Source organism: Rhinolophus sinicus, chromosome 6, assembly GCF_057876585.1.
Source record: "Rhinolophus sinicus isolate RSI-liver-muscle chromosome 6, RSI-T2T, whole genome shotgun sequence".
NCBI lineage: Eukaryota > Metazoa > Chordata > Mammalia > Chiroptera > Rhinolophidae > Rhinolophus > Rhinolophus sinicus.
Window position 1 is genome coordinate 30814711 of NC_142506.1, and position 16664 is coordinate 30831374.

Genomic DNA, 16664 nt, shown 5'->3' on the forward strand with positions numbered 1-16664 from the left:
GGCTCTAGAAGCTGGACAGGGCCAGCAACGATTCTCCCCTAGAAACTCCAGGAAGAAATGCAGCTCTGCTGACACTTTGATTTTAGCCCAGTGAGACCTGTGCCCACTCTCCAACCTTCAAAACTGTAAGATAATACATTTGTGCCATTTTAAGCCACTAACTGTATGGTCATTTGTAATAACAGCAAATAGAAAACTATACATTTACCTCATGGGCTATAGTGACAATTTTATAAGATAATATATGCAAAGCTTTAGCTCATAGGCCTGGCATAGAGGAGATGGCTGTTATTGCTGTTGCTGTTTGGTAACAAATAACCCCAGAGTGCCCTGTCTGACACTGAGCAGTCTGGGAAAGTGGGGGGCAGGAGGGGTGTGGTAAACTGTAGTCTTCAAGAGTTACACAGGTGACCCTGACATACAGCCAGGACCTGGAAACACCACTTTTAGCCCCAAAGGATAACCTTGGGGCCACCAGAACCACTTGGTCCCCCTGTCCTTGCCCCTTCTCAGGCTGCCCCGCCACTTTAAAGTACACCAGGGCCTGAAATAGCAAACACATCCCTCAGTCCGAAAATGCCTTCCTGCCAATTTGCTATTTTTGTCACTGCAAATGCCTCGTATTCTACACTTAAAATATGAAGACATTCATTCAGGCATCCTAAATGTACTAGGTCATGTTCTCAAGGTGGGGTTCCTGGACCACCAGCAGCAGCATCACCTAGAACTTGTCAGAAATGCAAATCCTCCATCCCACCCCAGACCTATTGAGTTGAAAACTCCCCAGGTGGGACCCAGCCCTCTGCATTTTAATAAGGCCTCCACGTGATCCTGATATACACACAGGGAAGTTTGAGAGCCACTGCACCACACAATGGGTACTGTACCAGATGCCATATGCAGGATCCCACCTTCCAGGTGGATTACACGTCTCATAGGGCTATAAATTTCATGTGCTGTCTGTTCCTGTCACCCTCTAGGGTCAGTCACATAGGATGTATGGTTTATTCATTATTTCAACAAATATTAATTGAGTGCCTACTGTATGTGAGGCACTGAGCTAAAAAGTGGGGTACAGTGGGGAACAATTTAGCGTGGGGTCAGACCTCGCAGAGCTAACAGAGAAGACATTCAACAAATCATTACCCAGTAATATCTTACAAGGCACAATTTGCAGAGTTTTTAAATTAGTGCTTCTCAAACTTTAATTTGCATAGGAGTCACCTGGGATCTTGTTAAAATGCAGACTCTGCTTTGGTAGGTCTGGGGCAGGGTCTGAGAGTCTGCACTTCTGACAAGCTCTCAGGTAATTCTGACGCTGCTGGGCTGAGGGCCACTTTGACTAGCAAATCTTAAAAACTTTTTAAGGCATTGTCATAGCCATTACCCCATTCTAGCCCACAATTTCTCTGATAGGAAAAAGTGGCAGGAATTATTATCCTCTTTTCAAGTGACAAAACTAAGGTCCTGAGATTTTTGTCATGTCAAGGCTTTGTGCCTAGAATCCAGGAGCTCCTGGGCCTCTGCTGAGTTATCAAGAGGTGCTGGCAGCTGAGACAAAGGACTAAATGAGCTCCCTGATGAACTCCTACATTCAGGTTTTATCACAGACCACAGAGCTTTCCCTGTACCAGTCCTGATGTAGAGGAGACAGCTGCTGGGGTCTCCCTCCTGTCCAGGACTTTGATAAGAAAACAGATGTGAATTTGCAAAGCCTCTGAGTGAAAATGAGCTCTTAAGCCAGCACTGAATGATAAGGACGGTGCACTCCCCTGTCACTGAAGGGGAAAGAATAACACTGGCGCTTTGCAGCCCATCTCACTCCCTGGCTTTTAAAAGTAAAAGCCTCCCAATCTCCTTCCTACCGGGAAGGGAAAATGGGGCACAGACTTTTCTTGGCTTGCTTCCAGTTAGGCAGCTGGAATCTATTGGACACAGTCAAACAGTCACTCTTTCCTGAGATGGGTTGGCTGGGTAAAAGCTGCGTTTTATTCAAAATCGCTGTTTCCCCTCTTGGGCCCCAATCCGCCTAGACTGAGGGGTGCCCCCACCAGCACCACCCTTTATCTCTTGCATCTGGCTCTGTTTCTTGCCTACACTGAAATTTCTCAAGGTTTGGGAAGGTGGTGTGATTCCAAGGGGTTTAAGGAATTCTTCCTTTTGGAGCCTCCACCCCACATCATGTCAAGCATTAGAAAGCATCTACACCTCAGGTAGTCAATATTTGGCCAATGTGAACAAATTCTATTTGTTATTTGGGCTGTAAAAATGATATGACTTTTATAATTCCTCTTTCGAAATGATACACCTACAATGTACATCCAATTTACTACTGGCCATGATTTTTCAATAATCATTACGTAAACTAGAAAATCTTTGCACAGTAAGAAAAGCAAGTTCTATTGTTTTCAAGCAACCTGAATTTTTTATGAATTCCAAATTTAACTATTCATAAAGTTTAGTGTGATATTTTTAATAGGCATTTAATCAAACCTTCATTAATTTCAATTTATAGCTTTCCTACTTTGGAGTTCTCAGTGATTTTTTTAGAAGAGTTTTAAACATTTCTGTAGGTCCTTGAGGGTACTTAATGGCTAAAATGGCCCTGAATGGGGGAGGGTAAAGCTGGTGAGAATTTGGGCAAGAGGGGAGCGTGCCGCCTGAGGGAACCACTTACCAGCCTCGTGAATCATCACAGCACTTCCCTTAGTTCCTGCATTTCCTTATTTCCAGGGATCCAGTTTCGTCCAAGATTTTGTGGCCATGGTGATGGGGAGTCTCAAACTATGTGGAGAAAACTAGGGAGAATCACCAGGTCTGGCGGCTTTGCTCAAATTGACTAAATTATAATTATAGAAAGTGCGGTAAGTGGTGCGCAAGGGGAGTGCATCCAAGTCTGGATTGAAAAAGAGCCACTGAGAGAGGCATTGGGCCAGGTGGTGGTGGAAGCGGGTCTGGGGGCCTGGGCAGCTATGTGAAGACCCTGCAAGTCGGGGTTAGTCCTATGGGCCTGGGTGTCAAATGGCCTTTCAATCCTGGTTCATCTTCTTCTTTATCATGTGACCCTGGGCCAATAATTTCACTTCTCTGTTCCTTAATCTGTATAATAAGGTAATAATAACGCCTGTCTCCTAGGGCTGTGGTTGGGATTACATGACATACTGCATGTGGTGTGCTTCATACATACTAGATGCTCAAATATTACTGTATTCCAAGATGTAAGCATTTATGTTTATTGAATTCTATCAAAATGATATTTTTTTTATATTTATTATTTGTGTTATTCTGGGTGGGCTCATTCTCAGTGTCTCGCCCTCTATACTGTATGATATGCCCCAGTCCTAAGGGAGAAGAAATTGCTTCCTTCTGATGGCTCCGGTGTTTGTGAGGGCCTCAGAGACCCACAGCTCTCACCTGCTCACAGCTAAATCCAGAAAAGTTAAAGGAGGAAAACAAAGCCCCTCAAGAAACATCAAACCTGGTGACCTCGCTGGATCAAGGGTAACAAGGCAGCGATGAAAGCAAATGTATTGGCTTAGTGACTCTCTAACCCAGATGTACTTTGGAATAGTCCCAAGTCCTCCACTGGACCCTGGGAGACAGAAGGAGGGGAAGGAGGATTTCGAGGGAGGTTTTCTGGGCCAGGCTTGGAGGTGGCTGACATTGCTTTTACCCCCTTTTCTTCAGCCAGACTCCAGCACATGCCACCGTTAAGTTTAAGGGGCACTGAGTAATGGGTCAACCGCATAAGAGGAAAACCAGCCAGCCACTGCCACTACAGGTGATTTTAATGCAGAGCTAAATTCAAAAACTGCTCTCTTGGAGTAAAACGCAAAAGAATTGAAGTTTCAAACCTTCTCAGACAGAAAGAAGCAAACAAAACATCTGACAGTGGAAGAAAGGCTTACTGTTTACAGCATTATCACATACACCCACTTCAGTGTTCCAGATATGGTCGCAGGCTCCAAATTGACCTTCAAGTCCTATGCCCCTGGTCTAGGCCTCCCCTTCCACAGCCAGCACACTCTAGGTTGTGTGACCACGTGTCTCCTCAACTATATTGGAGGCAAGGGTTTCAGAGTCTCCATCCCTGAATCCTAAGCGCCTGCCTGACACAGTACTTTGCACAGAGTAGTAAGTGTTGGTTGAATGCAGTTGCACAGGAAACAGGTGTCAAAGAAGGGAATGAGAGACAGAGGAGTAAAATCCCAGTGGTTAAGAGCACAGATTCTGCCTCTCGGTAGCTGGTAACTTTGGACAGATTCCTTAACCTCTCAGTGCCTCAGTTTCCTTGTTTGTAAAATAGGATTAATGATTGCAACCACCTCAAATGCTTGTTGTGAGGGTTAAATGAGTTACTCTATCAAAATGTGCTTAGAAGAGTGTCTGACTCATAGTTAAGTCCTGGGTAAGTGTTGTTGCTATTTTTGTTAGTAAGACAATAAGAAACCCCACAACTGAAAGGGTGTAAGGGCAGAAATGTGCAATCACAACAAGAGGGGCCTGTTTGCACAAAGAAGAGGGGGTGAGGAGGAGTCTGAAGGAGATAGAAAAGTTTCCCCACATACCATGGCCAGGAAACTTCAAAGTAAGTAAACATCAGAGGATGACATTTAACTTTTTACAGAGCAGATGGAACATCACCCTTCTAGCCTCGGCAGGCTGGGACAGGAAATGGGTCAGCCAGAGCTGAACGGTTGACACAGGTGACTTAAGGAGTCCCGCGGTGCCAAGTTGAGGCTGATGTTTTGAAGGGAGACTGAGGGGTGTGTGGGGGAGAGAAAGAGAGATACACCTGGGGGATCTGAGATCTACCAGATAATACTTGATTCCATCTACAGGCAACAGATGATTGCTTTATTGCATTAAAGTTTCCATAATTCAAAAGATACATTCTAGCAGGCGCGTGGTAAGATTTCAAAGATTTGGAGGAAACTTTAAGATATATTGGGGGGGAAAAAAAAAACACCTTGTATGAGAAGACTAAGAGAGAGATAATGCCATGAATTTCAGCTCAATCTTTCAAGGTTTAGGGTTATTTCTCATGCCAATGGAACCCAGACCACTTTTGATGACACCAAGATGGGGAGTCTAATTGTGGGTTACCTGGACCCTGCTAGCTTTTTCTTATTCATTAGCTCCTCTTAGAAGGTGATCAAAAGATGGAAAACATGATGAGATGCCAGTTATTCAAATCTAATAATAATGAAGGAAGTAGTTTGAGCCTGCTCCCTGGGAACCAGGGTGATGTGAGCTATGGCTCAGGGGAACTCCAGGATCCCTTCTGTTGTTAAGACCCTGGGATTCTAATCCTGCCCTCTACATAGGGGTGGCGCTGGGATCCCCCCTGAGGAAAGCCTACACCAGGGGCTTGCTTGGCTTCCTTTGAGACTAATCTGACCCTTGTAAAGTGTGCGATCAGAGTTGGAAAAACAGTCCATCATTAAAGAATGTTCCATCAACTCTCTCCTACCCCTGGCCAATGCCTACATTTCTGTACTCAAATAACCAGCCCTTGTCTGAAGGCCTTGACTCCCTTTACAGCAGTATATTACATACATTTGCCTCTTATGATTGCAAGTTACCTGAGAAATCAAGGGATTTGAGAGGGGCTGAGAATATGGTGAGGGATAAAGCAGGTGCAGGGGGAATGGACACCTGGGAGAGGAGTGAAAGGGAAACCAAACTGGCCAAAGTCCAACCTCATGTCTCTTTTGTATTTAAATTCCTTCCAGTGTTCTACTGGCCTGAGAACAAATCCACACTGTTCACCATGGCCTTCAATCCCCTGGGAATTCCACCTCATCCTTTGCCACTTCCTGGTCACTGCTCTGAAGCTGCACTGGTCTTATTTTAATTCCTTAAGCATACCAATCTGTTCCCCACCTTTCCACATGTCCTAGCCTCTGCCTGGAAAACCCTCCTTGCTGCCCCATCACATAACTGACTCCTCAGAGGTTCCCTCTCTTTTTGAGAGGATGGGGCATCTCCACTATCAGAAGGGATCTTGCTGCCTTGACAACAATCATACCCCTGGCACCTGGCACACCTATATGGTCACCGTTCAAGTGGTTGTTGAATTAATCAACTTGTTTCACTGTTTGGTTGGGCAAGTCCCACAGCTGGGTTCCCGTAGGATCAGGCTTGGCGAGTGGGCTAAGTTTCCATAAAGTCTCCCTACCAGGTTCTAATTTTGATGAAACTATCTTTCTGGGTACAAGTGAGTGTGTTGACACTCTTGATTCATGTCTCCAGTTACCCAGCTGCAGACCACGGAGGCCGGGCCCAAAGAAGACAGCTTCATCCTACATTCACTTTCCATTTCCCCCTGCCATAGGAACAGTGGGTGCCACCTAGTTAGAAACCCTAAGAAATAGGGCTCATGAAGATGGTCAGGATCTCAGTGTTACAGATGATTAAATATCTTTGACTAACACTGAGTTCTAACACTGAGAGTAAAATGCGATTAGATTCTGAGCACTCAGAGTGAAATGAGAATAAGAAGGCAACGAAACTTCTCAAGTTGAAAGCAGTTTTCCTCTCCTGGGACCTAGAAGCACTTTCCACCGTGTGAATCCTGGAGGTAGAAAAGGGGGCTGCCATCCTAGGGTAGAAAGTGAGAGTAGCCCTTATGTAAGACGTGTTACACCCAGGACGGAGTGAGCCTCATTCAGAGACTCTGTGAAGAATACTGCTCACTCTAGGTATCAGAATTTTTATAATTCACACACACACACGCACACACACACACACACACACGTATATATAACCACTGTTAAAACCTCTTTTATATTTTTATTCTTGTGTACGTATATTTAATGAAGTATATATACATACATAAGAATATATATTCTTATTTGTATATATTCTCATGTGTATGTATACATATACCGGGGGTGCCAAAAAAACGTATACAAGTGGACACTTTGGTCAACGTTGCTGAAGCAGTAATTCCCCGTGATCAGTAGTGTCTATGCTCATGGTAACACTTTGAGCACCTCTTATAACTGCAGGAGTCAAACGTGACTTGTATTCATCTTTTGTTATCGGTGTATATTGAGTATTACTATTGTATAAAGTTTTCCTTTCTTAAAATGTGTATACATTTTTTTGGCACCCTGTGTATGTATTCTTGTGTATATATACATGTACATGTATACATACATGTATAAAAAAATAAGAATAGAGGATTTAACAGTGGTTATTCCTGAGAAGTGGTGAGTACAGGTAATTATTTTCTTAGCTGAATTTTCTGAAGTTTCTAAAATGAACATACTTTACTTTTGAAATAAGAAACACAGCGAAAATAATTTTTAAAAAATAATATGCTCTCATTAAAGAAAATAATTGCAAAATATAGTTGAGTTACAAAGGAAGAAAAATTACTCTTAATGATTATTCATATGTTGGGTTTTTAAAATTCAGTCTTTTTTAAAACATAAGCTATTTTATCTTGATTAGCATAGTTATAATCATACTACATGTAAAATACTTTGTCTTGTATTTACAAACTTACTTCAGTATAAGCACTTTTCATGTTATGACTTAGTCTTGACAATATTATTTTAACTTGTGAATAATATTGTAACTATTAAGATTTTCTAGTTTGATTTTTACTTATTTCCTCATTAGGGAACATATATGTTGTTTCCAATGTTTCATGGTTACAAGCTGCCCTTAACATGCCATGCCACAGAATTGAGATTTCATTCAGAAGGCAATGGGAAGTCACTAACAAATTCTAAGCAGCCAAAAGACATAATCAAGTGTTTATTTCTGAAAGATCTTCTGGCTGGCTCACCTTCAGGGTGAGGCTGAAGGTAGGTAGAAAAAGGAAGCCAGGGCTGAAATGGAAACCTCTTTAGTTTCCCATTTCACAGAAATCTCTACCTACAGTTCCAAATGTTGCCTTCACTTTACATGTGGTTTTAAATTTTTTGAGCACTATGGACATTTGGGAGTCTAACTTTCCCATTTTACAGATGACCAAGTAAGGCTCAGAGAGTTTAGGTGACTTCTTTAAGGTCACATAAAGATCTAGTGGAGAAGTGCAACTAGAACACAAGACTTCTGGTTTTAATCTCATGTCCTTCACTATAGCAGACTATAGCAAACAACATGACTTACATGTCCTGTGGATACTAAGCACTGTGTTAAGTTGAAAAAGTGTTTATAATTATGTAGGGAAGACAAGGATCCTTGAAGATGGTGATGGTGGTGGCAGTGGAAATGGTGGCGGTGGTGGCAATGGCAATGTTGGTGATGGTAGTGATGATGGTGGTGATGATGATGGTGGTGATGGTTGTGATGATGATGGTGGTGGTGATGATGGTGGTGATGGTTTGATGATGATGGTGGGGGTGATGATGGTGGTGATGGTGGTGATGATAATAGTGGTGATGATGGTGGTGATGGTTGTGACGATGACGGTGGTGGTGATGATGGTGGTGATGATAATAGTGGTGGTGATGGTTGTGACGATGATGGTGGTGGTGATGATGGTGGTGATGGTTGTGATGATGATGGTGGTGGTGATGGTGGTGATGATGGTGGTAGTGATGATGGTGGTGATAGTGATGGTGTTGATGATTCTTTACAAAGGACAAAATACCTCCACAACTGTTGTCTCATTGGATCTTCAAAATGACTCAAATATTAGTGCCCATGATTTACTCCAAGCTGGGCATCATGTGAGATATTTTATATACATTATTTCATTTAATTGACACCACATCCCTATGAGATTGGTGTCATACAGGGTCTCAACTCCCGTTCCTCACACAAAAACATGGGATATGGTGAGGCCAAAAAGGAATATCCACGGAGACACAGATAGGCGGGTCATACCACTATAGTCTCACTGGCGGCTGGGTTGGAGACACAGGAAGCCGGAGCCAGATGATGTACAATCTGCCATCTGCTTCTCTGCCAACCAACCAACCTGCCCGCGTAGCCACGGCAGTTATATTAGTGGCTAGTGGCTAACTGGGAACCAGCACCTTTCCACGTGAGGCCAAGAGCCTGGAAACTGCTCTCTGGGACTCTGTCCCCACAATTGGTATCATTCTTCCCATTTTACAAATGGGGAATCCATGGCTCAGAGAAATGAAATGATTCACCCAAGTAAGTGAGGAAACTGGAATTAGAACTCAGTTCTTTTAATGTGTGAGTTTTACCAGGATTTTTTCCAGGATTATCCATTCAGCCCATACTTTCCTCTGGCAGGTAATTTAATCACACTGCTTGGAGGGCATGACTGAAAAGAAAGGAGGTAGACTGGTTGACCAGTCCAGGTACATGGCTATTGAGAATGGCCTGGCCACTCCTTCCAAAGATGACCCTCCTGAAGGACATACAAGACAGAGGTGGAGCACCTTACAGCAACATTGTCCACCAATAACTGTGACAGTAACCACAGATCACCAAACAGGCACTGGGCTTTTTTGCTCAAGCCATATTTAAGGACCTTATCATTAAGAATGCCATCTCCAAACACACAAAAAATAAGATGTGAAAGGAACACGAGCTGCTAGAGAACAGAATTGTTTTTCAACCTTGAAATCCTCTACACAATTAATCACTTCTCACAGGCTCCTATCAGCCTAAATCTAAATGATTACAGGCAACAGTTAGAGCTTCTAGGCTGACAAAATTGCCCAACGCAGATATGCTCTGGAAATGTAAGAGCAAACATTCATTATTCTATTATTTCAATGTGAACTTATTTAAAACAGCTGTACCTGGTTCAGGTACATAAAAGCAGCCCACAATTGATTTACCATCCATGATTGATTTACTGGGAAAAATACCAAAAGAATAAATGTCAACTTGGTTTTATTTCCTGCCATAAACAAACCATAAGTGTAATAATCTGACCCTACTGTTACTGGAGCTATTTACTCTTATAGCTTAGTGAGATGAAAGGGAAAGTGTGATGATTGCCAAAAATCACTGAAATGAGGAAAAGTAGTTCCATCTTTAAAAAAATTAAAAAACACACACAAAAACTCATTCTTATTCAATGAAAGAGAAAACCAAGGAATCACATAGAGTGCTTGTCCATATTTCAATCCAATGATTATTACAAAGTGGGGTTTCTCAATGTCATTGGTTTTACTTGTCATGTGGTAATGGGTTTCTGTTCCCCATCCCTCCCCCAGATATCAGCACAGTTCACCTTTCCCTTCTTTCAGGGTTTTACTCATGTCACCTTCTCCAAGACCTCGTCTCTAGTTCTCTATCTAAAATCGCACAAAATCTCTATCTCCAAAATCAAATTATCTGTCTAAAATCCCCCAACACTACCTATTCATCTTTCTGCTGTTTAGCTTCTTAGTATTTATTGCTACTTCACATACTCTGTATTTTACTTATTTGGTGATTGCTGATTCCCCCACTAAAATATAAGTTCCACAAGATTAGGGACCTTTGTTTTCTGTTTTGTTTTGTTTTCTCCTATTTCCCCAAACTAGCATAGTGCCTAGCACATAGTTGACTCTCAACATATATTTGTTGAACAGATGAATGAATGAATCCATTTCTTCAATAAAGTTATAACTACGTATTAAGAGGTGTGACGAAGGAGTGATGGACAAAAATATCACTTGTTCTAACTCTATTTTCTACCGAGCACTGCCAAGTTCTTCCCATGTCTAAGGTAGAAAACCCAAAATGCTATTTAAAAATATGGCTGCAAATTTTACCCCTTGCTCTGGGGGATGGCAGCAGAATTAATTCTAGGGTTAGAACTGCTCTGCTGTGGAGGAAAACATTCAATGGTACTTGGGCTATGCACAACTGAGAGGACAATTGGCTGAAGTTGCTCTTCATAAATGAAGTAAAATTATGACTATGACTTCCTTGGACAGCATTTTTGGTCTTTTTTGTGAAGGAATTTTCAGTTTTCCCTGAAAAATGTTTGAGCTGAGTGGGGAAGGAATTGTAGACTTGAGAATGAAAGCAGATTTCAGAAGGAACTTGGGTCTAAAGGAAGAGACCCCAGAATCATGACAGCCAGCTGGTGCCCAAGGAGAGAGACCACCATGGAGGGACTCCTTCCAATGGGACATGACTGATAGGCTTACAGTGATGTTTAAGACCTAATTTTAAGTTGTCCCAGCAGTGTGCCTAATCCTTCAGCAAATCAGTTGCACAAGACTATTTGGTGAGTACATACTATACCAGGTGTTAAATATAAAAATATTTAAAGTAAATAGCCTCTATCCTGGAGCCTTCTCTCCCAGTTCCCACCACCATTGCTTTGAGTACCCTGGCCCCAGCCCCAGGACCTCTTAACCTTCCCAGTGATCCAGACACTAAAGGGTTATGCCTGACACAGCAGTGATCCTTTAGGATTGATTGGCCATTCCTTGGGCCACAGCAGTTGTTAAATATTTGACTCTCACCCCTGCCTCCACACACACCAGCTCAGTTTTGGAGGTGCATGGGAAATGAAGGAGGGGGTTTTGTCCACACATGAGTCGAAGCAGAACAGAGAGAGTAGTAGAATGAAAAGGGTGAGGGGACAGTTATACACAGAAAAGAGGAAGATACATGGGGTGGGAGGTGAGGGGTTAGTGAAAAGCTACACTTAGGGCAGGAAAGCACTTACCAAACCTCTTCAGAAATATTCGGAAGGGACTGGTTTCCTGCAGTCACTCAGAGCAAGGACTCAGGCTATTAAATTCGGGTATCCAATAAAATCTTTAAAAAAAAAAAAAAAAAAAGAAAAAAGAAAATGAGCCTACGGAAGACTGGGAAATTTGGGGATGCTGAGACTACCTGTCAGACAGAAAGAACGGCCCTTCCCATGCTAATTCTGATAGTTTCAATTTTATATCAAAGAAAAAGAAAAAAGCATCATTCCCCTTTCATTTAATCAGATGTTCAGCTGTGCAGGGGTTATACATGGCTATGTCTGGCTCCATATGCCAGATTCAAATCTGATGCATTCTACAGGCGTGAGCCCCTCAGGGAGGAAACCATGGGTACCCGCTGTGTTTATTAAGTGCTCTACTCAGCTGTAGCAGTCTTTTCTCTTGATATCATAAAAATTAATGGGAAACTATGAAACAGAAATACAAGCAATAATTTTCAAGAGGCCCTAGCAGGTGGGGGGTGAGGGTGTATATTGTTCTTCCATCTCCATTACTCCACACTTTCACAGGCTTTTTGTCCTGGAGTTCTCTCTGCACCCTTGTCTTTCCATGTTGGATCTTTCCTTTTCTTCTCACAATAAGGTACATCTTTACCTTATTGATAAGGCTCACATCCCACTCACTGACACCACGGCTGGCCCCATGCCAGGCACTGAGGAGAGACGCTGCTGGGGCTTGCAGAGGCAGACGCATGGTTCCCATCTCACGGCAGAAAAGCCAGCTTAGACCAGGAAGCCAAAGAACAAAAAGGGAGATTCACCCTGATAGCTAGGATTCAAGAGAGAGTTATCAAAAAGCCTGTGAGGAAAAAGCAGGTGCACCTTTTGTCTCCCTTGCCCTACAGGATGGTAAATATTTTTGATAAAACATCTCATTTGAGACTGAGGAGGTATATCTGCCATGGCTTGCAATACTCATTCAGGATATTCCAGAGCAAAATACCTTCTCTGCTGCTTCTTAGCCCTTCTTGCCCACAACTCTCCCGTCACTCCACTCTGGCCACCCTGGCCACCCTGTGGTTCCTGGGACCTGCCAAGCACACTCCTTCCTCAGAGCTCTGCACATCCTGTCCTCTGTCTGGAATGCTGTAGATGTCTATGTGACACTCTCCCTCACTTTCCTCAGGTCCCTGCTCAAATGTCACCTTCTCAGAGATCCTCTATGATAACTGTATCAAACATACATCTCTAATCACTCTTTCCAGCCTTACCCTGCCTTATTTCTCTTTCTAGCACTTTCCCCACCAGACATGTTTATATCTGACATGTTTAATTTCTGTCTCTCCCTGTTAGTATATAAGCTCTAGATATGAAGCATGTGTCTGCTTTGTTTGCGGCAGAGACCTCAGTACCCAGGAAAGAACTTGGCACAAAGCAGATGCTCAGTAAGTACTGTTGAATGGATGACTGAATGGTCCCCTAACTCATTCACCACCAAATATTGTTTAATTACAAATTTTCCTCCTAGAAATCTTAGAAATTTTTAGTATATCCCTGAAAGCCTGTCTGGGCTTCTAAGAAGCAGTAACTAACTGATGTGCCCTCACAAACTTGTTAGCTTCATCGTAGGTAAAAATAAAATTTACATGAGCTTTTCCTGTCCCCAATACCCAGGGCACAGGAGCGCCCGGCCTGCGAATTGCTGCTTCACACCTTTAGTAATAGCACTTCTTCTCACTAAAGGAGCTTCCCGCCACACACAGTGTGCATAGGTACCTGTCAACATCTCATTCAGGCTGTACATGTACTGGACTAGGGAATATCCCATCTGACCTTTCTATCTCAAACGAATATTTTTGAGGCACCTACTAGCTGCTGGCAATGCAGATATATAAATGACAGAGCTATAGAGCTTCCGTTGTAGAACTTAGACAGTGAATGCTTGTTAACTTAAATTAAAAGTGACCTCAAGGGGCCAGCCTGGTGGCTCAGGCGGTTAGAGCCCCATGCTCCTAACTCCGAAGGTTCGATTCCCACATAGGCCAGTGGGCTCTCAACCACAAGGTTGCTGGTTCAACTCTTTGAGTCCCGCAAGGGATGGTGGACTCTGCCCCCTGCAACTAAGATTGAACACGGCACCTTGAGTGAGCTGCGTCCCGAATGGCTCAGTTGGTTGGAGCGCGGGCTCTCAACCACAAGGTTGCCAGTTCGATTCCTCTACTCCTGCAAGGGATGGTGGGCAGTGCCCCCTGAAACTATGATTGAACACAGCACCTTGAGCTGAGCTGCCGCTGAGCTCCCGGATGGCTCAGTTAGTTGGAGTGCGTCCTCTCAACCACAAGGTTGCTGGTTTGACTCCCGCAAGGGAGGGTGGGCTGTGCCCCCTGCAACTAGAAAATGGCAACTGGATCTGGAGCTGAGCTGTGCCCTCCACAACTATGACTGAAAGGACAACTTGAAGCTGAACGGCACCCTCCACAACTAAGATTGAAAGGACAACAATTTGACTTGGAAAAAAGGCCTGGAAGTACACACTGTTCCCCAATAAAGTCCTGTTCCCCTTCCCCAATAAAATCTTAAAATAATAATAATAATAATAATAATAATAATAATAGTGGTTTCTTAAAAAAAAAAAAAAGTGACCTCGAAAACTAGAACCTTCAAAGACACGAATCCATGTTAACATTTTTCATTCTCAAAGTCCTGGAAGTTGATACTGGTGGTGCTTGCCCAACATTGTGAATGTGCTCAGTGCTACCAATTGTACACTTAAAATGGTTAAAATAGTAAATTTTATGTTATGTCTAGTTTACCACATTTTTATTCTCTTTCTAGGGCTATGCCTTACACATGTGTTTTGTGGTTTACCAACCTACACTCCTTTCACTTATATTTTTTGGTGAGGTAGAAAGGGAAGTGACGCGAAGTGTAATGGCTGGCTCACAGGATATCAGGACTGGAAGGGTTGGGCTGCAGTTTGAGGAAGAGCAGTCACAGCCATACTGCAGAACCGCTCTGGTACCACCGTCACCAGGCACTGGATGTTTCAATTTGTAATGTTGACCCTTGAACCAGGTACTTACTTTACTGTAACTGCCACTGCCTTCAACATTAGTAGTACTTCTGCACCAGGAACTTGACCTTTTAGTCACTGCCACTGTCAAAAATCTCCTCTATTATCTTCACCAGAAAATAGATTTTGGATGGCGCTGGCATTCTTACATTACCCATTTTCAAAGAAAAGTCTCATGTGGGAGTGGTGTCTGATTGGTGGAGCCCAGGTCACATATGCCTGTGCTTTAGCTACAAGGGAGCCTGAGTAAATGTCTTCAGAGTTCTATCTTGGGAGCCGGGGCTCACGATGCAGGACTTTCTTCAACCACAAAATGGGCTTTCAGTAGGTGCTGTGCAGACAGGAAATGTGATAAATGTCCCCTACAGATAGGCTTTTATGGTTTTAGTTCCTAACTACATATTCACCTCTCCAAAGCTTCACTTACACTCTGCTCTTTCAACCCCTGTAGAGCAGACACTAGAATAGTTTGGAGCCTCTCCCAAATTTCCCCATATACATATGCACCAGGGGTCTTGGGCACACTGTAGGCTGGAAAAGGATTGGAATACAGAGCGGCTTCTCTGCAAGCCAAACAGCCAAGATGCTCATTCCCCAGGCAAAGTACAGAGGTTTGGGACAGACTTAGGACAGAGTAGATAGACAGAGGTGGAATAAGCTCGGTGACAATCCTTACCCTGGAAAGATATTGTCAACCTAGGAGGTACTTATAAAGTACCTCCAATTTATGTTCATTCACCAATTCAACATTTCCCATATACCGGGGGTGCCAAAAAAACGTATACCCATGACTTGTATTCATCTTTTATTATCAGTATATATTGAGTATTACAATTTTAATACAATGCTTTCCTTTCTGAAAATATGTATACATTTTTTTGGCACCCTCTGTATTTATTGAGCACTTACTGTGCTCAATGGGCCAGGCCCTGTTATAGGTACTGGGATTCAGCTATTGACAAAATAGACCAAATTTACTGCCCTCTTGTACATTCTAGTGGGGGAAGATTCACAATAAAGAAGTAAATACATAATGTGTTAGATGGTGGTAAATGCTATAAAGAAAACCAAGCAGGAAAGGAAGTGTATCTGTTGGCTGGGGCCACCATAACAAAGTACTACAGACTGGGTAACTTAAACAACAGAAATTTATTTCTCATAGTTCTGAAGACTAGAAGCCCAAGACCAAAGTATCAGCATAGTTGGTTTCTTCTGAGGCCTCTCTTCTGGGCTAGTAGGTAGCTGTCTTCTCCATGTATCTTCACATGGTCTTGCCTCTGTGTACCCATGTCCGTCCTAATCTCCTCTTCTTATAAGGATGCTAGTCTTAGTGGATTAGGGCCTACCCATATAGCCTCATTTTACCTAAATTACCTCTTTAAACGTCCTACCTCCAAATATAATCACACTGTGAGGTACTAGGGATTAGGACCTCAATATATGAATTTTGAGGGGACACAATTCAACCTATAATGGGGGAGAAGAAGTGCAAGAGGATTAAATGATGCAATTTTATTTAATTTTCATTTTGGTGATGTCTTACTCTAGGATTCATTTTAAATTTTTATTATGAAAATTTCCAAACATACTCAAAAGTAGAAAATACACACACACACACACAAACTATGTACCAATCACTAGTTTCAGTAACCAACACATTCTGCCATATTTATTTCATCTACCCTCCCCACCTCCTGCTTTTTTTTTGGTTGCTGTCTGTTTACTTTTGCTGAAATATATTAAAGAAATTCCAGACATCATGTCATTTCATCATTTCATTCCTCAAAACTTCAACATGAATCTCAAAAAAAAAAGAAAAAAAGAAAGAAATGTGTTCTTATATAACTATAATTCCATCATGGCATCTACCTAAATTAACTATAATTCCTCAGTATCATCTAATACCAGGCCACATTTAAATTTTCTCAATTATTAAAACGATTGTTACAGTTGTTTGCTCAAATCAGAATCCAAACAGTCCATTCATTGTGTTTG